The sequence below is a fragment of the Octopus bimaculoides genome, chromosome 14 (genome assembly GCF_046866305.1).
Source record: "Octopus bimaculoides isolate indiv1 chromosome 14, ASM4686630v1, whole genome shotgun sequence".
In the NCBI taxonomy this organism is placed as follows: domain Eukaryota; kingdom Metazoa; phylum Mollusca; class Cephalopoda; order Octopoda; family Octopodidae; genus Octopus; species Octopus bimaculoides.
Window position 1 is genome coordinate 47396453 of NC_142941.1, and position 14445 is coordinate 47410897.

The window sequence follows — 14445 nt, forward strand, 5'->3', positions numbered from 1 at the left end:
GTGTGTGTGTGTGTGTGTGTGCGCGTATGTGTGAGCATAAATACATGTGAACTCAATATTTATTTCCATCGTGTATTTTCCCTGCATATGTTATTTATATATATATATATATATATATATATATATCGTATACACACACACACACATACACACATACTCACACGCATCAACGCACACACATAGATGTGAGTGAATGCTTAGCAGACTGTATTTTAATTTTTTCCTTATTGCTGGCATTGTTATTTGTCCATTGTGGTTTATATTTGTTTACAACTATTGATGAAAGCTCATAGTGTTTGTTCCTATCTCAATATTAGACATACAGCCAGCTGCTTTTCTATCTTTACTCACTTTGGTTTCCTGATTATGTAAGCAAAGATTGGAAGTAAGATCTGAGAATTACCTTCTGAGGTCACTAACGAATTTACAGTTATATTTACTGTCCGAGGAGCTAAGCAACTAGACAAGTGACAATTTGACAATATTAAGCCAGAAACGGCCCCTCGCATGCACACATACACACACACACACGAGCGCGCATATATATATATATTCCCTATTACTCTTTTACCGGTTACAGTCTTTGTACTATGGCCATGCTTGAGCACCGCCCCGAGGGCTGGAGACAATCAAATAGACCCAGTATTTCTTTTGATATACATACACGACTATGCATTCTAATGTGTGTGTGTGTGTGTGTGTGAGAGAGAGAGAGAGAGAGTGAGTGAGAGAGAGTGAGTGAGAGAGAGAGAGTGAGTGAGTGAGAGCGTGTGCATATTGGTATGTGAGTCATTATTTCAAGATTTCTTGCCAATAGAGAAAGAGCAGGTTTCTAACCTAGATTCAAGGTTCCTTCATTGGAATTTCAGCAACATCGACCGGGTATTTTTGTATGTATGTATATATGTGTGTATGTATGTATACATGTTTATATATACTTGAATGATAAACTTCTGGAAGGTTTTACAGATTTTTACAGTTCCAGTGATGGCTTGGATCTGTATGTATGTATGTATGGATACATGAATGTATGTACGTACATAATGTGTCCAAAAATTAAGGCAACCAACTTTTTTCAATTTTGCCAAAGCAAAATATTGTTATATTTCGAGTCCGAGCGTTGCAGTGCAATGGCAAAGGAAACACAGTTATGATACTCCCGCCTTTATTCAATATGACAGCGCTAAGTCTAGGTTCGACTGCTTCATACGCGGTTTCTGACAAAGACACAAAGCTTCATCGTTGAAGTGTAGATAACAAAAACAATGTCACATTTAAAACTCGAAAAAAGTCTTGCATAGATTCCTTCTTTTATTCCTTTACTTGTTTCAGTGTCATTTGACTGCGGCCATGCTGGAGCACCGCCTTTTGTCGAACAAATCGACCCCAGGACTTATTCTTTGTAAGCCTAGTACTTATTCTATCGGTCTCTATTGCCGAACCGCTAAGTGACGGGGACGTAAACACACCAGCATCGGTTGTCAAGCGATGGTGGGCGACAAATACAGACACACAAACGTATATGTATGAGCGAGTGTACTCGCGCCATGCAGCTTGCCCGAGGACGTTTATACATCCATATTTGTTAAAGGTTATTTCTAATACTTTTCTTGCTGGATTACGTGATTTTTTCTCTTTTCTTTCCATCTGTGATTTTAGTTTTGATCTTCTATATGAACGAAGATATTCCCTCCGTCTGGCTGCTTTTCTTGTAACGAGAAGTTACATTGTGGAACTGTTATTTTAACGAGTTGTATTCATTTGTCACCCGACGAGATACATCTGCAACGCCGGATGCTCCTGAACCAGTTGTTGAGTGTCCCACACATGAGGGGTCGATGCTCGATGTGTCGAAACAATTGTCGAGATTAATAATAAATTTTCGTATATTCCGTCTTCAGTCTTTCATTTGCCATATATATATATATATATATATATATATATATATAAAATTTAAATATAGGATAAAATCTTTATAAGAATTTATCAAGTCGTTTGACTTTAAGAATCCCTCCTAACGTGAGGCATTTATGTATAGTAATGCCCTTTACACACACACACACACACACACACACACACACACACATATATATATATATATATATATACGACGGACTTCTTTCAGTTTCTGTCTACCAAATTCACTCACAAGGCTTTGGTCGGCTCGAGGCTATAGTAGAACACTTCCCCAAGGTACCACGCAATGGGACTGAACCCTGAACCATGTGGTTGGGAAGCAAGCTTCTTACCACACAGCCACTCCTGCGCCTAGGAACATTCGTTGATCAAATGGTTGAATGATTTATTTCAAAGGACAAGTTTAACGATGAAGATATGAATGATATATGATGTAGAGAGAGGGGGAGGGGAGACGGGGTGGAGACATAGACAAACAGACAGACAGAGAAGGAGAGAGAGAGAGCAAGAGAGAGAACGAGAGAAAAGCAAAAAAGAAAGAGAGAGTGAGAGAAGTGAAGAGACCTTTAAAACTACAGAAATATAAATACAGCTTTATAGCTATAGAGCTGTCTCTCTCTCCCTCTCTCCCTCTCTCTCTCTCTCTCTCTCTCTCTCTCTCTCTCTATATATATATATATATATATATAAGACGCAGAAGTCAAATATATGTATATATATAAATATATTTGTGTGTGTATGTATATGTATGTAGAGATAAATACACACGTTACACACGCACCCCCCCCACACATATATATACGTATATGTGTGCGTGCGCGTGCACGTACGTGTGTATGTATGTATATGTATGTATGTATATATGTGAGTGTGTGTGTGTGTATCAACAGTGAAGCAGAGAAACGGGGTTAAAAAGCAGATGTCTTCCAATGAAAAGATCCGGAAGTGAAAAGAAAACATTGAGGAACAATTCAAAGAAGTAAACTGGTTACATTTGGTGTGTGTGTGTGTGTGTGTGCGTGTTCATGTGTTAGCGCGCATTTGTGTATGCGTGTGTGTTTGTATATGTGCGCGCGAGTACATGTGTGTGTATTTGTATGTATGTGTACATGTGTGTATGTCCGTGTATGTGTGTGTGCGTTTGTGCCTCTATATGTATGAGTGTAGCCTCCTTTCTGTTGCAGCTGACGCCCGAGTGTCTAACTTTTTGTGCATAAAGTGTATTTTTTGTTTCGTGCTTCTACAAAAGACAAACTTGATGTGAAGTCTTGCTTATTTACATAAATGATTATAGAGTGCGGTTGCCCTACCTTTATGTTAACAACAACAACAACAATCATGATAATAATTATAATAATGGTTTCAAATTTTGCCACAAAGGCAGCCATTTTGGGGGAGGGGATAAATCGATTACATTGACCCAGTGTTTTACTGGTACTTAATTTATCGACCCCGAAAGGGTGAAACGCAAAGTCGACCTTGGTGGAATTTCAACTTAGAACGTAAAGGCGGATGAGTTGCCGATAATAATAATAATAATAATAATAATAATAATAATAATAATAATAATAATAATAATAATAATAATAATGGTTTCTTTATTAACCACAAAGGGTTTACATTACCAAAATCATTATGGACAGCACAGGACAAATATAATGTGGAGTTACATGAAAGTCGTGTAAACAATGAAAAAGCAATCGATTATAACAACAAAACTTCCCAAAATAAGGAGACCCCTAAGACTGCCCGTGGAAACTCTACAAGTTCACAATAATTGTGAGCACCAGAGCAAGCACCCTCTCCACTTTGTCTACAGGTACATACTTAAAGTAGGCCGATTAACTCGGACCATTCTTGCGATATTCACCCCCCCCCCCCCCCTTTTAACAAAATTGCTGAAGGGCAGAACTTCCCTCTCTGCCCTCACTTTTCTTTTCAAGTGAAACTTTGAAAACATTGATGACGGTTTGACCAATAGATATGACAGATTAGACTGGGAGATTAAATAGTTGTGGTTACTGAAAAAGGTGGTTGTAGTACCAATAATTGTCAGAGACCTGGGAACAGTGGTTAGAGAAATACATGGAACAAATAGGGGCTGCAATAAGGGTGGAGCACTTGCAGAAAACAGCACTGCTTGGAACCGCTCGAATACTCCGGATGGTGCTCGAAAACTAAGGGGTGTTACCTTAGTTCACTGGTAGTGATCAGCCGACATCGTAGTACATCTCCAGCGTTAGAAGCTGTGCAAAGACAATAAAATCCTAATAATAAAAGATGATGATGATTATGATAATAATAATAACAATGACAAGTAAACAAGTGTCACCTTAGTCTGCTGGCTGTGGACAGCTGACACTTTCCATCATACCCAGCAAAATAAGCTGTGAGTTTTCCTATAATAACAATAATAATAAAAGAACGGGCAGAAAGAAATTGAGGACCGGTGAGGCCAGAAGGGTCTGCATGGACAGTATATACTTCGAACCCCGAAATGCTGATGTAGACGAAGCAACAATCCATCAGTGGTTGAGAAGCTCAGGACTGAAAGCAGAGACGGAAGGTTTCATATTGGCGGCATAAGACCAAAGCTTGCTTACCAAAAACTACCAGGCAAACCTTTTTCAAAACGGTTCTTACCCTAAATGCAGAGTCTACGATACATTTGACGAAACAAAAGACCATCTCGTCTCGGGATGTCCCATGCTGACACCAAACGAATACAAAAATCGCCACAATAGGGTAGGACAGTATTTACATAGGAAAATATGTAGACACTACAAAATCAGCACTCCTGCTAACTGGTATGAACATCATTCTGAGCCAGTCGTTGAAAATGAAAATGTTACTATCCTCTGGGATTTTCCAGTCAACACTGACAGAACGATCCAGGCTAATCGACCAGACATAGTCATTAAAGACTGAGAAGAAAATACTTGTAGAATAATAGTAGTAAGTGTTCCCACTGATAAAAATATATCTGTAAATAATAATAATAATAATAATAATAATAATAATAATAATAATAATAATAATAATAATAATAATAATACCTTTTTTCTTTTCTTTACAGAACATCAAATATTTACTTGGAGTTAAAAGATTACCAGTAAGTAAAGACTGTTATTTCGATCGCTCCTTTTTACTTCCGGCTTGTATTTCCTGAAAGTGATATCACTGCATTGACTGTAATTTGTTGAGCGCCATCTCAAAATTTGAATACTTTGTTGTTTTAATAAGAAAGATGTATTTTCACAAGATATCTTCCATACTATATCAGGTTTAGCGATTTTACTCATCTTACAAAATATATCCAAACAGTACCAATATTAGACATCATTTCTCTTTTAATAACTTACAGTTGCTTTATTAACTTGTATTATTGCTTATAATACAATGATATTGCATTATTGTAAATCAGTTTTTTTTTCTCCTCTTCCTTCTTATCCTCCTCTCATTGGATTACCAAAATCTCATCGACTCGTGAGCTAAGTCTTGCATTTTCTTCAACTTTTGTGACTAGCAGAGGTCAGTTCTAACCATCGAGACAGCCTATGATCTTTTTTCAAGAATGGTGTATATTGGACTGCATTTCCACCGTTCCCTTACTTTTTGAAGAAGTGTAGTACGGTTCTGAGGCAACTTTGAGGCTATCTTTCGCAGACCGAGGGATCCCATAAAAGCAGTGTCATTCAGGAAATTTAACAGTATAATGAGAAATATTTCACAAAGTCAAAGCCTGCTGTATAAACAAATTTGCATATAATGGTACCATGGCAACGACAACATCAACAAGTACCATGGCAACGAGATACTTAAAGAAATACTTCAAAATAACTGTATTATTGGGTTTGTGGTGGTAAATAGAGATATTGGGATAAATTAAGACATCAAGCTGCCAGAGTCGTTAGCGGCATTTTGTTCGTTCTTACGTTTTGAGTTCAAATTTCGCCAAGGTCGACTTTGCCTTTCATCCTTCCGGGGTTGATAGTTGAGCATTAGAGCCGGTGTAATCGATTTATCGATTCCCCCAAAATTGCTGGCCTTGTGCCAAAATTTGAAATCAATATATTGGGATGAATTGTGGTGCGTACGAAGATCAGCCCTGAATACATATATTTAGTTTCATAACCCCAAAAACTTCGGCAGGTGTCAGCTCGGCATATTTTCACCTGTCCCAAATCAATTAGATAAGAACTAGTAAGGTTCTTCCGTTGACATCGACAGTAACTTTTCTTTCAAGTTTATGGTCGTTTCAACGGGAACAATGGATTTACTGCATTCTATTAACGAAATAGTCATCTATATTATAATTACTATTAATCTTTTCTTCTCTAGGCCCGAAACGTTTGGGGAAAGGGCCAGTCGATAAGATCAACTCGAGTACGCAACTGGTACTTAATTTATCGACCCCGAAAGGATGAAAGGCAAAGTCAACCTCGGCGGAATTTTAACTCAGAACGTGAAGACAGACGAAATATCGCTCAGCACTTCGCCAGGCGTCTCTAACGTCTCTGTCAGCTCGTCACCTTAGTTTAACTAACAATCGGGAATCCAGCCATTTCAAATTATAATTCATCTTTTGCCTCCTCCTCCTCCTTTTCCGCTTCCTACTTCCTTTGTACTTGTTTCTATTTTATACGCTTTACATCAACATTCTCGTTTATAGCACCATTCCACCACTTCTCAACATTGTCTCCTCTTTCTCCTCACCTCTAACGCCACCGCCACCCCACCACCACCTTTACTCTCCCACTCAACAACCTGTGTATATATATCTTTTCCTTCTTCTTCACTCAGTTTATCTTTTAATCAAAACCATCTCTAGACTCACCTCACCCATCTTCACTTTATATCCGTCTTAGCTTTTTTTTTTCTGAAATATTAGTGCATTCATAGTTTTATACATGTATACATGCCTGCATATATTTGTGCAGAGAAGCTTACACACACGTTATATGTACACACACACACACACACACACACACACACACACACACACACACACACACACACATAAACGAGTGACTGATACGTATGTCAGCTTTTTTAATTAAAATTTCTGTTAAAGACTGGCATACTTATGAGACAACCTGAGTAGATATGCATGCACTCACTAGCAGGCAGGCACACACACACACACACACACACACATAGACACCGTTGTTTATATATGAGCCTATATTTATGTTTACCAATAAGCGTTTTACCTACTGAATTGCGTGTTTCTTTGGTGCACATGCATCATCTCTGCATCTACTGATACAGCTGTAAAACCCTACTTTATAAAACTATCAATAAATATCGTTGAGTTTAATCCTTAATTGACTCACGCCACTTCTCACCGGAGCCTTTGCTACCCAATCCTTATTTACTCGAAAAGCGTTAAAGTGGAAACGATTTCACAAGTTTCAGCTTCCAATACTACTACTACTACTAATAATAATAATAATAACAACAACAATAATAATAATAATAATAATAATAACAATAATGTGCTAGAGAGAGTTTATGTAGAGCAACTACTTGTGCAGACAAATTCTTCAAAATTTCTGATACTTTTGCCGATCTAGCATCACAAAATTTATTTAAAGTCAATTCAAAAGAGTTAATCTATTTGTGTTCTACTTTTATATTGAAAGACGTGTAAACCACTTGAAAAAAGTAGTGATACTTTGTAGAGTTCCAAAAACAACTCCGATCCAATACTGGAGTTCATTGCGTCAATGAGAGCGAAATAAAAATGAATCTATAGAGAAATGTGGAAAGAGAGCATTTGGAGTGATTTTCCTAATCTTTGTATCGATGTTAGATATTTCAGCCAACATGGTGCTTGCTCCATCCCAAATTCTTCTTCCTTTGCTCCAGGAAGTTCGCTATATTCTATAAATTTTCCACCAAATCACTGAGTACTTTTACATATCGTAACAATTAACGGAGTTAATCGATTCTGCTGATATTAATAGCAAAGTCAATGATTATCACAAAATTCGTAGCCACCATCGTATCACTGTTTATATTTTGATAAAACCTGAACTAATACGTAATGCCCCAAGAATGTCATGGCTGAGGTATATTTCGATCCCTCAATAACAACTACTTCTGAAGTAACGTCTCTCTTTTGGCGAACACCTTAATAAGTCCCGAAATATTGCTTTCGTTTGTAGTTGAGCAACCTAAGCCTTCATACTAATCAAGAGGGACATCAAATGACTATTCTTAGTTTTCGAAACAGAGAACCACATTAATTATATCAGTCACAACCATCTTGTTTTCTCCTTTCTTTTTACATTCACGCGGTCGGCCATAATACTGCCGTCGTTGAACAAACAGAAAATCTGACTATAAGCATGTGTATATGTGTATATATACATGTTTATATGTACACACACACACACACACACACACACACATACACACACACACACACACACATATATATATATATATATGTATATTTATATATATATATATATATATATATATATATATATATATATATATATATATATATATATATATATATATATATATATATATATATATATATATATATGCACAGGTGCGGCTGTGTTGTAAGACGCTAGCTTCCTAACCATATGGTTCCGGGTTCAGTCCTACCCCTTGATTAAGTGTCTTCTACGATAGCCTCGGACCGACCAAAACCTTGTGAATGGATTTGGTAGACGGAAACTGAAAGAAGCCGGTCGTATATATGTATATATATGCATGTGCATATCTTTGTGTTTGTCCTCCCACCCCACCATCGCTTGACACCCGATGTTAGTGTGTTTACGTTCCCGGTAACTTAGCGGTTGGGCAAAAGAGACCGATATAATAAGTACCAGACTTACAAAGAATAAGTCCCGGGGTCGACTTCTTAGACTAAAGGCGGTGCTCCAGCATGGCCGACTGAAACAAATAAAAGAATTAAAAGAATATCTCCATAGTCTGCTCATAGTCTCCCCTCAGGCTGGGCTATTTACGACAGCTCTATCTTCTCTGTCCATCATATTAAGCTCTACATCAGATAATGTTTGCATTACTTAAAATATACACTCAATATATTTTACAACTCTTAAATACGACATATATGCACACATTTACGTCGATATAGACGTGTGTGTGTGTGTGTGTGTGTGTGTGTAGACACATAAACAAAAGCAACTATTCGTTCAATTGAACACATACACTTATACACATGCACTTACATGGTGGTCTTTCAAATGCGCACACACACGCATACACACAACACCGCGCGCGCACACATACGCACATACATGCACCTAACCCCACACACTCACACACATGTGCGCGTAAACAACATCCTTTTAGCTAATCAACACTAAATTTGATGATTATCTTTCGCCCCTCCCCCCCACTCCCGCCGCTTTCGCTTTGATGGATAACTAAAATCTTGTAGTCTCGTGAAACAGCTGCCCACCCTCACCGAGTGGAGAGGTAAGTGGTGTGTAGTGCGAATTTATATTATACTTTACATTAAAGCAGCGCCACCATCACCTCTGCATCTACCACCACCACCACCACCACCACCACAAACCGGACCACATCCACCACAGTACTAAAAGATACCACCAGCACCACCACCACCAGCACCTACACTACCACCACCGCAATCACCACTGCTGCTGCTGCTGCTGCTGCTGCTGCTGCTGCTGCTGCTACCTGTATCGGTACCGTCCACCATACTTCAACCACCACCGTCACACTGACGGCAACTAATACCTAACCCTAACCCTTACCCCATCACCACCACCACCACCACCACCACTCCCACCGCTTGTGTTTTTACAACTGGCACCAGTACCAACGCCGCCATCACCAACACCGTAACAACAACACCAACAACAATAACTGCGACGAAGAAGAGTATGAAGCGAAACTTTTACTGCTGTCATCATCGCCACAGCCACCACCATAATTACCGTAGCAACCACCCTCCAGCCACCCTACTACGTCTATAACAATCGTCCCCACCTTCACCCTACCACCAAATACAACCACCGCAAACACTCACACATACGCGCGCACAGTTACCACCTTCAACCTCAACAACACCCCCAGAAATACAACATAGCCACCGCCGCCACCACATCACACCATCAGCCCCGCCCCACCACATCACACCATCAGCCCCGCCCCACCAATCGATAACAAAGCTAATCAAAGACGGAAAATGGCAAGAGACAATGGCAGCGAAAGGAGACGGCAGCCATCATAGACTTCGGATCAATACTGTCACAGCCATTGCATTCGAGACTACTTTATCAGATTTTTGTTGCTATAACTGTTTTTGATGATGATGATGATGATGATTTCGCTGATGTCGCCACCGCCATCAACGATATTTCACGCAACCTCCCTGGTAACGAAATTAGTTCTCAATTTCACCGCTAGGCTGAGGAAAAAAATATTTTACCAACGGCGAAGTTATCGGCCCTTTATTTGTTTATTTATTTTGATTGTATTTATTTATTTATTCTTTTCGCTTGGTAGTTTTTTTTACTCAATATTTGCGAGAAAACTCATATCGATGTACGTACATAGAATTGGGTACATGCATATACATACATATATACATACATATATAAATACACACATACATACATACATACATACACTCTCTTTTCACGGTAAATAGCGAAAGGAACCGATGTGGATTCTCCAAATCCAGTCTATTAGTGGCATAGTGAACATTTATAAGACACTCCAAAAATTCTTCATCTGAGATTCTTATGTGAATAGATGCACACACTTCGATTTATGCACACCAACACACCAACTCAACCAGATATTCACAAACTTAAAATAAAATCATACACGCACACATACATACATACATATGTATGTATATCTATATATCTATATATATATATATATATATATATATATATATATATATATATATATATATATATATATATATATATATAATAATATAAATAATATATATATGCATATATACATATATGTATATGTACATACTTACATATATATGTATATACAGGACGTCACAGGACATAAACAACATGAAATATGAACTGTTTTTGCGAACAGCGAAAGAAACAAATGGAAAACAAAACAAACAGCATAAAAAAACGACCCTTCATCAGTTGTCGGCTGTTTTTCTACTCCGTATTTTGAGCAATTCACAAGATACGTCTTCGACAAAGCAGTTTCTCTTTTCGGCCTAGCACAAATGTCCTTCGAGAGCATATCTAACCCCGCCTGTCTTCTTCTTTTCCACCATGGACCTTTACTTGTGTCACTTCCATTATGTTTCTTGCTGCCTGTAACCTTGCCTTTATTCTGTCGTAGATTGCCTTTTGTCCATGTGTGACGTCACCATTAGTTTTATTGTCTTCTTCCAAACCATCTACATGTCTCTCATCGAACAAGCTATCACTGTTCCTTTCCTGTAGTTTATTAGGGATTTCACCTCTGTTTCCTGCTGTGAGATTACTTTTATCAGTAGGAACCGTATTTCCATCGTTCCCTCTCTCTCTCTGTTTTCCAATACCCGTCTTTTGATAGCTTCGAGCTCTGCTTCTGTGAACCAACGGTTTTTTCTTAATGCTCCAGCTTGATCACATAATCTCCGTTCCGTGAGTTAAAACAATCCTCTTTCCCTCTATTGACCATACATACGTTGTCGGCATCCCCTAATCTGAACACCATTTTCGTCTACAGGATTGCTCAGGTAGTAACACTCCATGAACACAGCACTGACTTGTTTGTTCCATCTATCATTTATGGTTTCCTTTCATTATAACTTTATTTCAGCTGCCTTAGTATCGGGCGTCCTCCGGAGGCCAAGAGATTATTATTATTACTATTATTATTATTATTATTATTATTATTATTATTATTATTATTATTATTATTATTATTATTATTATTATTATTATCTATTATTATTATTATTATTATTATTATTATTATTATTATTATTATTATTATTATAGACGTCGCATAGTATACAATATTGTGAGGTTGTTGATTGAAGATATTGTGTGTACCGAGGGGTTTGTACTGTTTGTCAAGTCACAACAAGGACCTCAGACAGACAGTACTTTACGCAATATGCATGCAGTTCCAAGTAATGCCGACTTTTGTAATACATCCAGATTGTATTATTATTATTATTATTATTATCATCATCATCATCATCATCATTATTATTATTATTATTATTATTATTATTATTATTATTATTATTATTATTATTATTATTATAAAAGACTCTCGGATAGTTCTTAATTTCTGGTTATTCTTTACTTGGAGGCAGGCAACAACAAATCCCGAAACGTTTCAAGTAGTGCCTTCTTCTCCTGTGACTCAAAGAGACGATACTCTCCTTAGAATGCGAGTTGCACCCAACAATGCTGTCTCCTGGATCACCTGGAGCCCGACAGCTGCTCCAATATTCTTAATATGTTTTTCAAAGCCCTTGGAAACCGCTCCTAATGCTCCAACCACCACCGGTATCACCATTACTTTCCTCGTGTCCCATGACTTTCCTATTTCATCCCGCAGTGGTTGGTATTTCTCAATCTTTTCTGTTTCCTTACCTTTCACTCTCGAATCACATGGTATTGCAACATCTAGTATCTTTACTTCTTTTTCATCTTTATGGATGGTCACGATATCTGGTCATCTCGACTCTATGACTTGGTCGCACTGCATATTAAAATCCCAGAGCATTTTGTAATGTTCATTTTCCATTACTCCCGCTGGTTTCTGTTCATACCATTGTTCAGCTCTCTCTCGGAAACTGAAAGGAGCCTGCCGCAAGGAGCTTATCATCAAACTCAACTGGATGTCCTGTTCGATCTTCATCTTCAAGGCTGAAATCTCCACTTGTGAATTTTGCAAACCATCTTCTGCAAGTTCTTTCATTCAAGCATTCTTTCCCATAAACTGAGAGTATATTTCGAGTTGCTTCGGCTGCAGAGTTTCCTTTTTTGTACTCATAAAGCATTAGCTGCCTTAAATGCTCTTTGGATACTTCCATGTTAGAAAGGGTTTTAATCAAAGAAATTCTAATTCTTTTATTCTGTAAAATAATATCTAATTAGTTTAAATGTACACAAATGCATAAAAATAATTTTAAATTCCATTAGACATGCTAAAATACTATTAAATTTCAAATTTAAAAAAGGTAAAATCGGACAGAACTTATAGGATGACCTGATAGAAATTTTATATAGCGCTGGATGTATGTGACGTAGAATAATGACAAACAGTTATATGTATGTGCGTGTGTATGTGTGTGTCTAAACATTTTAGGAGCATTTCATACAGCTGTGTGTGTATGTGTGTGATAAGGAAGTTTAATAGAGTTGAGAATGAACGATGTAAAACAATCTAGCAGGGTGATGGCTGTCTAATTGGGATCGGTGGTTTAACACAGCAAGCACAGATCTATATAATGCAGAACAGCAGCTTAATACATTGATGAATGTCTAAATGAGAACATTATAAAAGAGCGTTAATGGAGAAAAGAGAAGGCAGTTTAAAACGCTTGTGAATATATTGCATTATAGAAGAGTCTTTTATATATATATATATATATATATATATATATTCATGGAATGAAATATAATGAAAGGAATGGTAAGAGTTGTGGTAGGTAGAGAGTGGCCGAAAACATCAATTTCGATAAATGCAAAAAATGAAAATGAAGTTTGTTAATGTGCCGTGAGGAAGAGATAGTTATCATTTCTTTTTGCAGTACACCAACGTATATCGTTGGCTTTCTTTTTTATTTTAATATGTATGAGTGGAAAGAATAAAGGAACAATTAAACAGCGGATGTTGGCAAATATTGTAGCTGCAGATGTCAGATATGAAAACACTTCAATAGCAGTTGTACAACACAAGTGAATTGAATAGAGCCAGGGATAGAAGGCAAAGGCGAATAGCATGGAGTTGTGGAGGTGGGTGCAGAAAAAAGTGCATACTACTACTACTAATAATAATAATAGAATACTTAAGGTTACAGGTAGTAACCCGCTACCCACATAAATCCTATCAAGAATAAAACCGAACCTGAGTTAAACCAAGTAAAAATAGTTGTGGTTTTATAATGGGAAAGACCTTCACACGACTGAAAACTTTTTAGTATACAACTATGTATCTACAACATGGCTGACTTTAACATAAAGATTTTAGATGCGAAGGCAACAAGTATATAATGTCTCGCAGAGAACAGATGAGATACGAATCACCTCATCAACACTTACTTCACTGTAGTAATGAGTTCAAACAAAGACAACAGAAAAAGATGTATGGATGTAGGTCAGCTTGTTGAACACAAGCACCTGGTCCTTTGGGAGTTTCTGTGGAGTTCACTTCGTTAGAAGAATTCATACCAAGTTTTGATTTGCGATCATTTCTCCTTTTTTAGTCATGTCTCAAATATTCTGATAAATATAGGAACAGAGGCGGTGCCCATCCCTCCCTGCCTAGATGACAGAAAATGGATGACTAATTACCATTATC

At 37.5% G+C, this 14445-nt stretch overlaps 1 protein-coding gene across 8 annotated transcripts in view; it reads left to right on the forward strand.

Annotated features, from left to right (window-relative positions):
- The window catches only part of LOC106880489 (synaptic vesicular amine transporter), a 187706-nt gene that overhangs the window by 46079 nt on the left and 127182 nt on the right, over positions 1-14445 (forward strand). For 6 of the 8 annotated variants that reach the window (XM_089362807.1, XM_089362809.1, XM_089362808.1 and 3 more), the window contains one exon: positions 4994-5029. The exons of the other annotated variants lie outside the window; for them this stretch is intronic. The gene's annotated coding sequence lies outside the window, so the exon portion shown is untranslated. The remainder of the gene's footprint in view (positions 1-4993; positions 5030-14445) is intronic. 8 annotated transcript variants of the gene reach the window in all.